Source organism: Pseudophryne corroboree, chromosome 1 (genome assembly GCF_028390025.1).
Source record: "Pseudophryne corroboree isolate aPseCor3 chromosome 1, aPseCor3.hap2, whole genome shotgun sequence".
NCBI lineage: Eukaryota > Metazoa > Chordata > Amphibia > Anura > Myobatrachidae > Pseudophryne > Pseudophryne corroboree.
Window position 1 is genome coordinate 720343712 of NC_086444.1, and position 16366 is coordinate 720360077.

Here is a 16366-nt window from a genome sequence, read left to right on the forward strand (position 1 = left end):
AAAAGTTTTTTAGGTTTTTTATTTTCAGTGAGTCCTGCTGGCAACAGGCTCACTGCATCGAGGGACTTAGGGGAGAGAATTTCAACTCACCTGCGTGCAGGATGGATTGGATTCTTAGGCTACTGGACACCATTAGCTCCAGAGGGAGTCGGAACACAGGTCTCACCCTGGGGTTCGTCCCGGAGCCGCGCCGCCGACCCCCCTTACAGATGCTGAAGATTGAAGGTCCGGAAACAGGCGGCAGAAGGCTCTTCAGTCTTCATGAAGGTAGCGCACAGCACTGCAGCTGTGCGCCATTGTTGTCACACACTTCACACCAAGCGGTCACGGAGGGTGCAGGGCGCTGCTGGGGGCGCCCTGGGCAGCAATATTTTAATACCTTATGGCAAAAGAATACATCACATATAGCCATTAAGGCTATATGTATGTATTTAACCCATGCCAGTTATCTAAATCTACGGGAGGAAAGCCCGCCGAAATAGGGGGCGGGGCTTATTCTCCTCAGCACACAGCGCCATTTTCCTGCTCAGCTCCGCTGTGAGGAAGGCTCCCAGGACTCTCCCCTGCACTGCACTACAGAAACAGGGTAAAACAGAGAGGGGGGGCATTTTTTGGCGATATATTGGATATATTTAAGCTGCTATAAGGAACAACACTTATATAAGGTTGTTCCCATATATATTATGGCGCTGGGGTGTGTGCTGGCAAACTCTCCCTCTGTCTCCCCAAAGGGCTAGTGGGGTCCTGTCTTCGATAAGAGCATTCCCTGTGTGTCTGCTGTGTGTCGGTACGTGTGTGTCGACATGTATGAGGACGATGTTGGCGTGGAGGCAGAGCAATTGCCGATAATGGTGATGTCACCCCCCAGGGAGTCGACACCGGAATCGATGGCTTTGTTTCTGGAATTACGTGATAATGTCAGCACATTACAAAAATCAGTTGACGACATGAGACGGCCGGCAAACCAGTTAGTACCTGCCCAGGCGTCTCAGACACCGTCAGGGGCTGTAAAACGCCCTTTACCTCAGTCGGTCGACACAGACCCAGACACAGACACTGAATCTAGTGTCGACGGTGATGAAACAAACGTATTTTCAAGTAGGGCCACACGTTATATGATCACGGCAATGAAGGAGGCTTTGCATATCTCTGATACTGCAAGTACCACAAAAAGGGGTATTATGTGGGGGGTGAAAAAACTACCTGTAGTTTTTCCTGAATCAGAGGAATTAAATGATGTATGTGATGAAGCGTGGGTTAACCCAGATAGAAAAATGCTAATTTCAAAAAAGTTATTAGCATTATACCCTTTCCCGCCAGAGGTTAGGGCGCGCTGGGAAACACCCCCTAGGGTGGATAAGGCGCTCACACGCTTATCAAAACAAGTGGCGTTACCGTCTCCTGATACGGCCGCCCTCAAGGATCCAGCGGATAGGAGACTGGAAACTACCCTAAAAAGTATATACACACATACTGGTGTTATACTGCGACCAGCCATCGCCTCAGCCTGGATGTGCAGTGCTGGGGTCGTCTGGTTGGATTCCCTGACTGAAAATATTGATACCCTGGATAGGGACAGTATTTTATTGACTATAGAGCAATTAAAGGATGCTTTCCTTTATATGCGAGATGCGCAGAGAGATATTTGCACTCTGGCATCGAGAGTAAATGCGATGTCCATATCTGCCAGAAGGAGTTTATGGACGCGACAGTGGTCAGGTGATGCGGATTCCAAACGACATATGGAAGTATTGCCGTATAAAGGGGAGGAATTATTTGGCGTCGGTCTATCGGATCTGGTGGCCACGGCAACTGCCGGAAAATCCACTTTTTTACCTCAGACCCCCTCCCAACAGAAAAAGACACCGTCTTTTCAGCCGCAGTCCTTTCGGTCCTATAAGAACAAGCGGACAAAAGGACAGTCATATCTGCCTCGGGGCAGAGGAAGGGGTAAGAGAGGGCAGCAAGCAGCCCCTGCCCAGGAACAGAAGCCCTCCCAGGGTTCTGCAAAGCCCTCAGCATGACGCTGGGGCCTTACAAGCGGACTCAGGAGCGGTGGGGGGTCGACTCAAGAATTTCAGCGCACAGTGGGCTTGCTCACAGGTGGACCCCTGGATTCTGCAGGTAGTATCTCAGGGTTACAGGTTGGAATTCGAGAAGTCTCCCCCTCGCCGGTTCCTAAAGTCTGCTTTGCCAACGTCTCCCTCAGACAGGGCGACGGTATTGGAAGCCATTCACAAGCTGTTTTCTCAGCAGGTGATAGTCAAGGTACCCCTCCTACAACAGGGAAAGGGGTATTACTCCACGCTATTTGTGGTACCGAAGCCGGACGGCTCGGTAAGACCTATTCTAAATCTGAAATCTTTGAACCTGTACATACAAAAATTCAAGTTCAAGATGGAGTCACTCAGAGCAGTGATAGCGAATCTGGAAGAAGGGGACTTTATGGTGTCCCTGGACATAAAGGATGCTTACCTGCATGTCCCAATTTGCCCTTCACATCAAGGGTACCTCAGGTTCGTGGTGCAAAACTGTCATTATCAGTTTCAGACGCTGCCGTTTGGATTGTCCACGGCACCTCGGGTCTTTACCAAGGTAATGGCCGAAATGATGATCCTTCTACGAAGAAGAGGCGTATTAATTATCCCTTACTTGGACGATCTCCTGATAAGGGCAAGGTCCAGAGAACAGCTGGAAGACGGAGTAGCACTAACCCAACTAGTGCTGCAACAACACGGGTGGATTCTGAATTTTCCAAAATCTCAGTTGACCCCGACGACACGTCTGCTGTTCCTGGGAATGATTCTGGACACGGTTCAGAAAAAGGTGTTTCTTCCGGAGGAGAAAGCCAGGGAGTTATCCGAACTTGTCAGGAACCTCCTAAAACCAGGGACAGTGTCTGTGCATCAATGCACAAGAGTCCTGGGAAAGATGGTGGCTTCTTACGAAGCGATTCCATTCGGCAGATTCCACGCACGAACTTTTCAGTGGGATCTGCTGGACAAATGGTCCGGATCGCATCTGCAGATGCATCAGCGGATAACCTTATCGCCACGGACAAGGGTGTCTCTTCTGTGGTGGTTGCAGAGTGCTCATCTGTTAGAGGGCCGCAGATTCGGCATACAGGACTGGGTCCTGGTGACCACGGATGCCAGTCTGAGAGGCTGGGGAGCGGTCACACAAGGAAGAAACTTCCAGGGAGTATGGTCAAGCCTGGAGATGTCTCTTCACATAAATATACTGGAGCTAAGAGCGATTTACAATGCTCTAAGTCTGGCAAAACCCCTGCTTCAGGGTCAGCCGGTGTTGATCCAGTCGGACAACATCACGGCAGTCGCCCACGTAAACAGACAGGGCGGCACAAGAAGCAGGACAGCAATGGCAGAAGCTGCAAGGATTCTTCGCTGGGCGGAAGAGCATGTGATAGCACTGTCAGCAGTATTCATTCCGGGAGTGGACAACTGGGAAGCAGACTTCCTCAGCAGACACGATCTACACCCGGGAGAGTGGGGACTTCATCCAGAAGTCTTCCACATGATTGTGAACCGTTGGGAAAAACCAATGGTGGATATGATGGCGTCCCGCCTCAACAAAAAACTGGACAGGTATTGCGCCAGGTCAAGAGATCCTCAGGCAATAGCTGTGGACGCTCTGGTAACACCGTGGGTGTTCCAGTCAGTGTATGTGTTCCCTCCTCTGCCTCTCATACCAAAAGTACTGAGAATTATACGGCAAAAGGGAGTAAGAACGATACTAGTGGCTCCGGATTGGCCAAGAAGAACTTGGTACCCGGAACTTCAAGAGATGCTCACGGAGGATCCGTGGCCTCTACCTCTAAGACGGGACCTGCTTCAGCAGGGACCGTGTCTATTCCAAGACTTACCGCGGCTGCGTTTGACGGCATGGCGGTTGAACGCCGAATTCTAAAGGAAAAAGGCATTCCGGAAGAGGTCATTCCTACACTGGTAAAAGCCAGGAAGGAGGTGACTGCACAACATTATCACCGCATTTGGAGAAAATATGTTGCGTGGTGTGAGGCCAGGAAGGCCCCCACGGAGGAATTTCAACTGGGTCGATTCCGACATTTCCTGCAAACAGGATTGTCTATGGGCCTCAAATTGGGGTCCATTAAGGTTCAAATTTCGGCCCTGTCGATTTTCTTCCAGAAAGAATTGGCTTCAGTTCCTGAAGTCCAGACTTTTGTAAAAGGAGTACTACATATACAGCCCCCGGTTGTGCCCCCAGTGGCACCGTGGGATCTTAATGTAGTCTTGGATTTTCTCAAATCCCATTGGTTTGAGCCGCTCAAATCGGTGGAGCTGAAGTATCTTACATGGAAAGTAACCATGCTACTGGCCCTGGCTTCAGCCAGGAGAGTATCAGAATTGGCGGCTTTATCATATAAGAGCCCATATCTGATTTTCCATACGGACAGGGCAGAACTGCGGACGCGTCCTCATTTTCTGCCTAAGGTGGTGTCAGCGTTTCACCTGAACCAGCCTATTGTGGTGCCTGCGGCTACTAACGAGTTGGAGGATTCCAAGTTGTTGGACGTGGTCCGGGCATTGAAAATATATATTTCAAGAACGGCGGGAGTCAGAAAGTCTGACTCACTGCTTATATTGTATGCACCCAACAAGATGGGTGCTCCTGCTTCTAAGCAGACGATTGCTCGTTGGATTTGTAGCACAATTCAACTTGCACATTCTGTGGCAGGCTTGCCACAACCTAAATCTGTCAAAGCCCATTCCACAAGGAAAGTGGGCTCATCCTGGGCGGCTGCCCGGGGAGTCTCGGCATTACAACTCTGCCGAGCTGCTACTTGGTCAGGGGCAAACACGTTTGCAAAATTCTACAAATTTGATACCCTGGCTGAGGAGGACCTTGAGTTCTCTCATTCGGTGCTGCAGAGTCATCCGCACTCTCCCGCCCGTTTGGGAGCTTTGGTATAATCCCCATGGTCCTGACGGAGTCCCCAGCATCCACTTAGGACGTTAGAGAAAATAAGAATTTACTTACCGATAATTCTATTTCTCGTAGTCCGTAGTGGATGCTGGGCGCCCATCCCAAGTGCGGATTGTCTGCAATACTTGTACATAGTTATTGTTACAAAAAAATCGGGTTGTTATTTGTTGTGAGCCGTCTGTTCAGAGGCTCCTACGTTTGTCATACTGTTAACTGGGTTCAGATCACAAGTTATACGGTGTGATTGGTGTGGCTGGTATGAGTCTTACCCGGGGTTCAATATCCTTCCTTATTGTGTACGCTCGTCCGGGCACAGTATCCTAACTGAGGCTTGGAGGAGGGTCATAGGGGGAGGAGCCAGTACACACCACCTAATCCTAAAGCTTTATTTTTGTGCCCTGTCTCCTGCGGAGCCGCTATTCCCCATGGTCCTGACGGAGTCCCCAGCATCCACTACGGACTACGAGAAATAGAATTATCGGTAAGTAAATTCTTATTATCCTAATGGCACCCAACAAGCTGGGTGCTCCTGCTTCTAAGCAGTCTATTGCGCGCTGGATTTGTAGCACTATTCAGCTGGCGCATTCTGCGGTAGGATTACCGCAGCCTAAATCAATAAAAGCCCATTCCACAAGGACGGTGGGCTCATCTTGGGCGGCTGCCCGAGGGGTCTCGGCTTTACAACTTTGCCGAGCAGCTACTTGGTCAGGGGCAAACACGTTTGCAAAATTCTACGAATTTGATACCCTGGCTGAGGAGGACCTGGAGTTCTCTCATTCGGTGCTGCAGAGTCATCCGCACTCTCCCGCCCGTTTGGGAGCTTTGGTATAATCCCCATGGTCCTTACGGAGTTCCCAGCATCCACTAGGACGTCAGAGAAAATAAGAATTTACTTACCGATAATTCTATTTCTCGTAGTCCGTAGTGGATGCTGGGCGCCCATCCCAAGTGCGGATTGTCTGCAATACTTGTACATAGTTATTGTTAACTAATCGGGTTCTTGTTGTGAGCCATCTATTCAGAGGCTCCTCTGTTATCATGCTGTTAACTGGGTTTCATATCACAAGTTGTACGGTGTGATTGGTGTGGCTGGTATGAGTCTTACCCGGGATTCAAAATCCTTCCTTATTGTGTACGCTCGTCCGGGCACAGTATCCTAACTGAGGCTTGGAGGAGGGTCATAAGGGGAGGAGCCAGTGCACACCAGATAGTCCTAGAGCTTTCTTTAGATGTGCCCAGTCTCCTGCGGAGCCGCTATTCCCCATGGTCCTTACGGAGTTCCCAGCATCCACTACGGACTACGAGAAATAGAATTATCGGTAAGTAAATTCTTATTTTTTTTTTGCTGTCGTTTTCTTCGTAGAGTGACCGGGATCCCAAATTAGTGCACCGCTCGCCATGCTTCGGGCATGGTGCCTTCGCTTCGCTCGGCACACTTTACCGTTCCAATCGTAGTCCACGTGGATCGTTAAGTATGAAAAAATTAAAAAATATAATTTTTTTTTAAAAACTCATGTCGACCTTTAGACCTGTCGACCTAGCACATGTCGACCTAGAAACCCTATCAACCTTCCATCCATGTCGACCTAGTGACTGTCGACCTATAGTGGTCGACCTAAACATTGTCGACCTAGACACTGTCGATCTTCAGACCGGATCCCGTCCAGAAGATCCGCGTACCATGCCCTCCAAGGCCAATCCGGGGCAATCAGAATTGCCTGGACTCCTTGATTCTTAAACCGCTTTAGCACCCTTGGGAGCAATGGAATCGGAGGAAACAGGTAGACCAGCTGGTAAGGCCAAGGCGACATCAGTGCATCTACTGCCCTCGCCTGAGGGTCCCTGGTTCGTGAGCAATACCAGTGAAGCTTCTTATTGAGTCGAAAAGCCATCATGTCTATTTGTGGGCAGCCCCACCGGTCAATGATCTGCTGAAACACACAATGATCTGCTGACGACTCAGGAAGTCCGCTTCCCAGTTGTCCACTCCCGGAATGAAGATTGAGGACATTGCTCTTGAATTTCTCTCTGCCCAGAGGAGAATCTTTGACGCCTCTCTCATACAGGCCCTGCTTTTTGTCCCTCCTTGTCGATTTATGTACGCCAACGCCGTGGCATTGTCCGACTGAACTTGGATCGCGTGATACTTGAGTAGAGGCATGAAGTAGAGCATTGTAGATCACCTGAAGTTCCAGAATTTTGATTGGAATTAGGGCTTAGTGGGCTGACCACCTGCCCTGGAACTGAGCCCCCTGGGTGACAGCTCCCCATCCCTTCAGACTCACATCCGTCGTGAGGAGGATCCAATCCTGAATCCCGAAACTTCGACCTTCCAGTAGGGTGGGGGACTGCAGCCACCACAGGAGGGAAATCCTGGCCTGAGGTGACAGACGTATTATCCGGTGAATATGGAAATGTGATCCGGACCACTTGCTCAGGAGATCCAATTGAAATGTTCTGGCATGGAACCTTCCAAACTGGATCGCCTCGTATGAGGCAACCATCTTCCCCAACAATTTTATGCAAAGATGGATGGATATTCTAGTAGGCCGGAGAACCATTCGGACCATCTCCTGAATCGTTCTTGCTTTGTCCTCTGGGAGGAACACTTTCTGGGCCACAGTGTCTAGCAACATTCCCAGGAACAGGAGTCACCGAGTTGGCTCCAGGTGGGACTTCTGTAAATTGAGAATCCACCCATGGTGTGACAGGAGTTGGATAGTGCACTCTAAATGGAGCAATAAAAGCTCCCTGGATCTCGCTTTTATCAAGAGATCGTCCAGATAAGGGACAATATTAACCGCCTGGACCTGGAGTTGGAACATCATCTTCGCCATCACCTTCGTGAACAACCTCGGAGCTGTGGACAGGCCGAAAGGTAGCGACCGAAAGTGGTAGTGATCGTTCAGCAGGGCAAACCTCAGGTAAGCCAGGTGAGGTGGCCAAATCGGGATATGGAGATAGACGTCCTTTATATGCAGGGAGACCATGAACTCCCGTTGTTCCAGGCCCGCAATCACTGCTTGCAAGGATTCCATCTTGAACTTGATAGATCAGATAGATATATATGTATATATATATATATATATATATATATATATATATCCTCTACCGCATGATAGTGGAAAATGTAGTATGTGGACACCCAAAATATGTGACTGTAAAAGATGCTGATACTCTCAGGCTTACATCGGATAACAAGATCCATGCTTATAAAGGTATCTTTGCTTTTCCCAGCCCCTTCACTGAGTTGTGAGGACTGGCTGCGTTGTTCACATGATATGGAACCAGATGTAGAGGGAGAGAATCTAGTGTGACATACACTGCATAATTGGTGTTTTACCATGTTTACAGTAAACACTTATATACACACAGACAAGTAATACGATAGCAAGCCTGCCCTTACTGTATGTGAGGAGACAGAGAGAAGGGAACAGCACACCCAAGCTAAATGGCCCCAGTGAGGCCGCAAGCTGTTATATCATGGTGTACCACTGGAGTATTAGTGCTTTCAGGACACAGATTGTGTACAAAAGCGGCTCTCCCCCTTTGCTACACCCCTGTACAAGTTTTCCTGCATATCCTGAGTGTCTGGAGGAGCTGTGTGTGCCTGCTGCTGCAGCTGTAAGCAGATGAAGGCGCCAAAATGCTGCTGGTCCCGCTCTGAGGAAGCTCCGCCCCCTGTAATGGTGCCGGAGCTTCAGTGATATTTATATTGGCAAAGTCTCCATATAAGTGTAAAACATGACAGCAAGTGTTAGTTACCACTACCGCTGCCAGTGTACACAGGGGGGCTATAGCGGGTCCCGTATGCTGCCCTTGCATATTTGCCGCACCAAGAACCGGGGGACCCCCGTAGCAGGGCCCCCGGTTTGTATCCACCACTGTCGTCACCTACAGGCAATGGCCCTCATTCAGAGTTGATCGCATGTAGCAACTTTTTGCTGCTCGTGCGATCTACTTGACGCCGCCTATAGGGAAGTGTATTTTAGCATAGCAGGGTTGCAATCACTTGTACAGGCCTGCTATGCAAAAATGATTTCCTGCAAAACAAGACCAGGGTCAGACTTACTTACCCTGTGCGATGGATCCAGCGACGAAGGTCCCAGGATTGACGTCAGACATCCGCCCTCCAAATGCCTGTGTTCGGATCTCCACGCCCGGAAAACAGTGAGTATCCGCCCCAGAACTCCTCCCCGCTGTCAATCTTCTTGCGATCACTTTCTTCTCTCTTCTGGTGCACATTGCGGCCGCCGCGCATGCACATTTCTGACTCGTTCGCACCGCAGCGAAGAACTGCTGCGTGTGAATGGGGTGGAATGACCCCAATGTTAGGGGTGTGCAAAAAATAGTGTATAACCCTGCGCTGCATAATGGAAACGGCAAAATGATAACTACAGTACCAGTATTATCAAACTGGAACAGACAAATTGAACAAAGTAAAAGATGGTATCATCTGCGCTAAACCGTGGAAAGGTACAGATAATAAATAGCAAAGTGGTCTAAACCAAATGTCCAGACACCACAGTCGAGTCCTGATAATATATAATAAAGTGGTCTATACGAAATGTCCAGACCCCACAGTCGCAGTCAGTGCCGTTTCTTGCGGCGGGCGAGCCGTGCAACCGCACGGGGCGCCCGCCGCGGCGCTTCCTGAGCACTTTCAAACCCCCCCTCCCCTCTCCTCCCGAGTGCCCAGCTCGGGGGGCGGGATTTCGCGGAATGACGCGTTTGCGTCGTGACGTCACAACGCAATCGCGTCATTCCGCGAAACCCCGCCCACCGAGCTGGGCACTTGGGAGGAGAGGGGAGGGGGAGCCAAGATGGTCAGTGCTGCGCAGACGAGGGAGAGGCAGCTGAAGAGCGGGAAGAACCGCTTCAAATGTAAGTCAGCCCCTCTCCCTCTCTCTCTCCCTCCCTCCCCCCACCACCTACCGTACTGTGTAAAATAGGGACACTTGTCTGCCAAAATGTGTAAAATGGGGACACCTGTCTGCCGGAATGTGTAAAATGGGGACACTTGTCTGCCGGAATGTGTAAAATGGGGACACCTGTCTGCCGGAATGTGTAAAATGGGGACACTTGCCTGCCGGAATGTGTAAAATGGGGGCACGTGCCTGCCGCAATGTGTAAAATGGGGACACTTGCCTGCCGTACTGTGTAAAATGGGGACACCTGTCTGCTGGAATGTGTAAAATGGGGACACTTGCCTGCCGGAATGTGTAAAATGGGGACACCTGTCTGCCGCAATGTGTAAAATGGGGACACTTGCCTGCCATGCTGTGTAAAATGGGGACACTTGCCTACCATGCTGTGTAAAATGGGGACACTTGCCTGCCGTGCTGTGTAAAATGGGGTCGCGTGCCTGTTGTAATGTGTAAAATGAGGACTTTTTTTTTTTACCGTGTGGTGGCCGTGATGATGAGATCAGATGAGGCCACACCCATCTTAACAAAGCCACACCCATTTTAACGAGGTCACGCCCCCTTGCCAGGAGCAATACTTTTCCTCTTTATATCTATGGGGGGGCGCATTTTTTCTTATGTGAACGGGGGGGGCGGATTTTTAAATCTCGCACTGGGAGCCAAATTGGCTAGAAACGGCGCTGGTCGCAGTTTTAAATGGTGATTCTATTTTCTTATTATGCAGAGTTCTACATCATCCTCCGATGAATAGTACATGCAAAAGAAAACCACAAAACTACGCTACGATGTGTATTTTCTTGGTATCAAATTTCTGGAGTTATGAGGTTCTGGAAGGGTTGGTTCTAAATCGGAGTGGGAGAAGGGACCTTCTGACGGCACCAGGGGGAGGAGCTACGGCCGAATAGGGTACCCGAAAAGTACCCTCGCGGGCTCGCTTCACTCTCCACGCTTCGGGCTCTGTGGCGAGCTCCGCTCGCCACCTGATTACTGATGGTAATAGTTGGTGCCGTGGATAGTAGAGGAACCATCCCGCTGGCCTAGCTCCTCCCCCGTGTTGCAGAAAAGGTCCCTTAGGCCACTTGAATCTAGCATAAATCGTTCTGGAAGATAGATATAGATAGATATATATATGTACATATATATATCTGCTGGAAATCCTGCACTCTCATCCACAATATGGATAGTCCATTGAATGGTGGGTGCTCCCAATGGGCCGGGTGGGTCCACAAATATACCGCAAAAGTTCCAAAGATTTGGAGGTGCACTCTCACAAAGAAAACTCTCGTATCAGCTTCTCATTTAGATCGCCATTATTTTATTGTCGACGTTTCAGTCTGGTCACAGGCCTTTATCAAGACAGGTGATGTAATATGTCACATATTCAATGCTTTTGACAAATGAGTTTAATCTGCAAATAGACAGTAATAACAATTACAAACGGTAAGCCTCACCGGCCCCTATAGGGGCCAATTCACAGAAACAGACCCGCCACCAATTTCCACCATAAAGGTGATGAAAACATTCAATAAAGGTGTACAGATGAAGTGTGTCCACAAATACCTTGAGGACCTACTGTTGTCCACAAGCACTTGCAAGGGTCACAAAGTCACATGATTTTAAAATTATACTTGGAAAAAATCCATACTGTCAAAAAAGAACCAATACATATTGCCATAAGTCCGTGTATTATTTACAAACCAATACCTATCTAACCATATTCAACAGAATTAATGGTGATACCAAGCTATTTAGAATACCTGGCTCAGGTGGCCTAGATGCATGGATGCAGCAGCTTCAGTGGGGAGGGTAACGACTATAGCCGTCCAGCTACAAGTAGCGATCTGTACAAACAGCAGTAGCTTAGGTATCTAGTATCACATTTACAATCATGGAAACCTCACTCGGGGATAAAAAACGCATATAAGTACTCACATCTGACAGGAGCCGCTGGCACGCACTGCTGCATGCTGCCTCACTGTCTGTGAACTCTATTTAAGCTCCCCGGACCAGAAGTGCCCCCAGTTACCGGAAGTCGCTGTTATCGGTAAAGCAAACTCCAAATAACTACTTTTTACATTCCTTAAACAAGAGACTAGGTCATGGATCCCCTAAACAACTGCAGTTATTACCATAAGTCAAATGCAGACAACCAGTTCATCAGAATGGCGCTGTACACCAAGCGCCTTTCAATTCATCACACTTACGGGCGTGTCATCTCCCGGAAGTGCGTCACTGTGCGTTCCACCACTCGTCAGCGGGGACGCGCGAACCCTGCATCGTCGCGCATTCCATCGCCGGCCAGCGGGGACACGCTCAGCGGCGCACAGTCAGAGACTGTCTCTATTGTTGACACTATGGGTGAACTAGTGTTCCCGTGTGTATCAGCACACGGGAGTGTAGCGCTATGCGTTCCTCCTCATATAGTGGTGGAACGCTTAGCAAAACACCACTACTCCCTTTCTAGTAACTGTTGAATAAATATATTGATCAATCAGGACCACCTCAATCAAATGTACTTCAAATCTGTAAATACAGAAAAACTACTTACACACAATAGTAAGGAATTAAGAATAGCATTAAAACACTTAAGATATTCGTTAATAATGGGTCAACCTATAATCAGGCGTTCCCAATCCTTAACATAGACATCAAACACAATAGTCAAAATTCCACAGTAGATCTTATATCCATTTCAACTTTTAAATAGGATCTGTACTATGGGGTAGGTCCCGAAGGGGCCGATGAGACAATCACAGAGAAGGTCCAAACATCAAAACATAATACATAACAACATATAAAGCATGACATATAAGTTAAAAACACATGCCTGTGCATGTGAGGTCTACGGGTGCATGGTGAACCATCAATCCCTATGTTAATAGGAGCTCCTGGCTCCAACCCTGTTTACATTCATTGCATAGAAAAGACAATCAAAATTCATCTTCTAATGCCTCAATGAGTTCAACCCATCACAAAAATATGTTTAATGGATTGGCCTCATTGAGGCCCCTAGGTGCTACCGTGTACAGAGCATGGATCCAATAACACTCTCGCTGTCGAAGAGCTAAGGTGCGATCCCCTCCAGTAGGATTCGGAGGAATCCAATCAATGAGCTTGCACTTAAGGCTTGCCACTTGATGCCTAGCTTCCAAAAAATGACGTGCTACCGGCTTGTCTGTCTGACCAGTGAGTATCGCCATATGGATGGATGACCTGTGATTGGCCATCCGATCGCGGAATACACGTGTGGTGAGTCCAACATAGTACAAACCACACGGGCATTTTAATATGTATATAACAAAATCAAGGCGGCAATGCAAGTGGTATTTGAGTCTAATCACTTTTCCCGTATGGGGATGGGTGAACGTGGGTCCCACAATCATGGACCTACATGTGGTGCAACCCCCACACGAGAAGCACCCCGGTTTGGCCTGCATCAACGAGGTCCAGGGGGTCTTACTCTTCGCTTCATCAGGGAACATTCGAGGTCTCATAAGGAATTGTTTTAAATTGGCCCCTCTCCTGTAGGCCATCATCGGTACTCCCATCTGTCCAAAGGGCAGACTATCGTCTGTTTGGATGATAGGCCTGTGGCGATGTAATGCCTTTCTCATCTGGGCTGAACTTCCGTCAAACTGTGTGGGAAAAACTAGACGTTCCTGAGATTGTTTCTTGGGTCTAGTGCCCATAAAGATCTGTTCAGCTTTTTGTAAACAAATACGAAGCTGTTTATTTGAGTAACCTCTCTCTTGGAATCGTGTAGTGATCTCATCACATTGTTCACTTCTGCGTGTCATTTCTGAATTCAATCTCATTACCCTAAGGTATTGTGAAATGGGAAGACTATCCTTTAAAGCAGGCGGATGATGGCTAGTGGCCTGTAACAACTGATTACGATCAGAAGGTTTACGGAAAAGTGTGGTGGTCAGCCGTGTCCCCGTGTTGATAAGGGTGACATCCAAAAAGTTAATATCTGTATATGAACAAGAGGCGGTAAACCTAATCAAGCTGGCCAGTGAATTTAATTCATTGACCATTTGTTCAAAAGCAACCTGTGTACCTCTCCATAATAGGAAAATATCATCAATAAAAAAAAGACAATATTCTGGCCATATCGGGGAAAAATGTGAGTAGCTTCATACCATGCCATAAATAAGTTAGCATACGCAGGGGCCAAATTAGACCCCATTGCCGTACCAGAGGTCTGCATATAAAAATCTTTTTTATACAAAAAGTGATTATTAGTAAGCACTAACTCAACTAGTTCCAACAAAAATTCAGTGGGATAACCAACACAGGGGGTTCTCTCAAATGCTCGTCTTAATACTTCCACTCCTTCAGAGTGAGGTATCACTGTGTAGAGTGAGCAGACATCAAGGGTCACCAGTAGAGTTCCACTGGTCACCTTGATGTCCGACACACATTGCAAAAAGTCACCGGTATCTTTCAGATAACTAAGAATCGAATGGACCATGGGTTGTAATACGCTATCCAAAAAGATAGCTAGTGGTTGGAGTAAAGAGCCTTCAGCGGCAATTATGGGCCGTCCTGGAGGATTCGTAAGTGTCTTATGGATTTTCGGCAACAAATATATGATCGGGCATCGTGGATACTCAACTGTAAAATATTGTGCTAAATCATCCGTGATCCATCTTTGTGCTAAGCCCCTTTTGATAGCCACATCGATCTTATTTTTTACAGCTAACACAGGATTGGTTTTAAGCCGTGCATAGGTAGTGGTGTCAGAGAGTTGTCTCATGACTTCTTGGTCGTAGTCATACCAGTCTTGGACAACGATTGCCCCACCTTTATCGGCTGGCCGGATTACTATATTAGTTGCATCTTTTAGCTGTTTCAAAGCGATTCGCTCTCTGGGTAGAAGATTGTCATACATTTTTTTGTGTGGTTTACACTTAGTGTCCCGCTGGAGCAAACGTAAAAATGTCTTGATGCTAGAATTAGCAAATGTAGATTTAGCTTTAAATTTAGTCCTTTCTTTCACTGAGGTGGTATCTGAAAAGAACTCGCGTAAACGCATAGTTCGTCCAAATTTGAATTGGTCAATACTTTGTCTAAACAAATTCGCTTCACATGTAGGCCCTTTAGAAAGGAGTCCCAATTGGGCCTCATACAAAACCGCTGAAGATAGATTAAACACCATGTTTAGTTCCGTCTGCGTCGACCCCCTTCTGCGGCCTGTACCCAAGAAACAATCTCAGGAACGTCTAGTTTTTCCCACACAGTTTGACGGAAGTTCAGGCCAGATGAGAAAGGCAATACATCGCCACTGGCCTATCGTCCAAACAGACGATAGTCTGCCCTTTGGACAGATGGGAGTACCGATGATGGCCTACAGGAGAGGGGCCAATTTAAAACAAATCCTTATGAGACCTCGAATGTTCCCTGATGAAGCAAAGAGTAAGACCCCCTGGACCTCCTTGATGCAGGCCAAACCGGGGTGCTTCTCATGTGGGGGTTGCACCACATGTAGGTCCATGATTGTGGGACCCACGTTCACCCATCCCCATACGGGAAAAGTGATTAGACTAAAATACCACTTGCATTGCCGCCTTGATTTTGTTATATACATATTAAAATGTTTGAGCACATAAAACAATCCACCAGGCACAACACCAGACCTGCTGCAATCACAGACCGAACCATGCAACGCGCCGGTGTAAGCCGAACCCGTCAGGTCACTCACGATGAAGCAGCCGGGATGTGTGAGCCGGGTGGGAGAAGACGCACGTCTGACAAGCCCTGCCTCTACGCGTTTCGTAGTTACTTTGTCAGGAGGCTGACTTGTCAGACATAGTGGGAGCTATATATATCACAGCCGGATGTTTTACAAGCTGAATTCACTAATTAACAACAGTTATATTAGTTCTCCTCTATTACTGCAGTCTTAACATACCACGGGAATACATAGATAATTAGACATCTACCAAACAAGCATGTGTCAATGAATACTTATAAAGCACATTTCTCTGACGTCCTAGTGGATGCTGGGAACTCCGTAAGGACCATGGGGAATAGACGGGCTCCGCAGGAGACTGGGCACTCTAAGAAAGAATTAGGACTACTGGTGTGCACTGGCTCCTCCCTCTATGCCCCTCCTCCAGACCTCAGTTAGAATCTGTGCCCGGCTCGAGCTGGTTGCACACTAGGGGCTCTCCTGAGCTCCTAGAAAAGAAAGTATTTATTAGGTTTTTTATTTTCAGTGAGATCTGCTGGCAACAGACTCACCGCTACAAGGGACTTAGGGGAGAGAAGCGAACCTACCTGCTTGCAGCTAGCTTGGGCTTCTAGGCTACTGGACACCATTAGCTCCAGAGGGATCGAACACAGGCCCAGCCTCGGTCGTCCGGTCCCGGAGCCGCGCCACCGTCCCTCTTGCAGAGCCAGAAGCAAGAAGAACGTCCTGGAAATCGGCGGCTGAAGACTCCGGTCTTCATTAAGGTAGCGCACAGCACTGC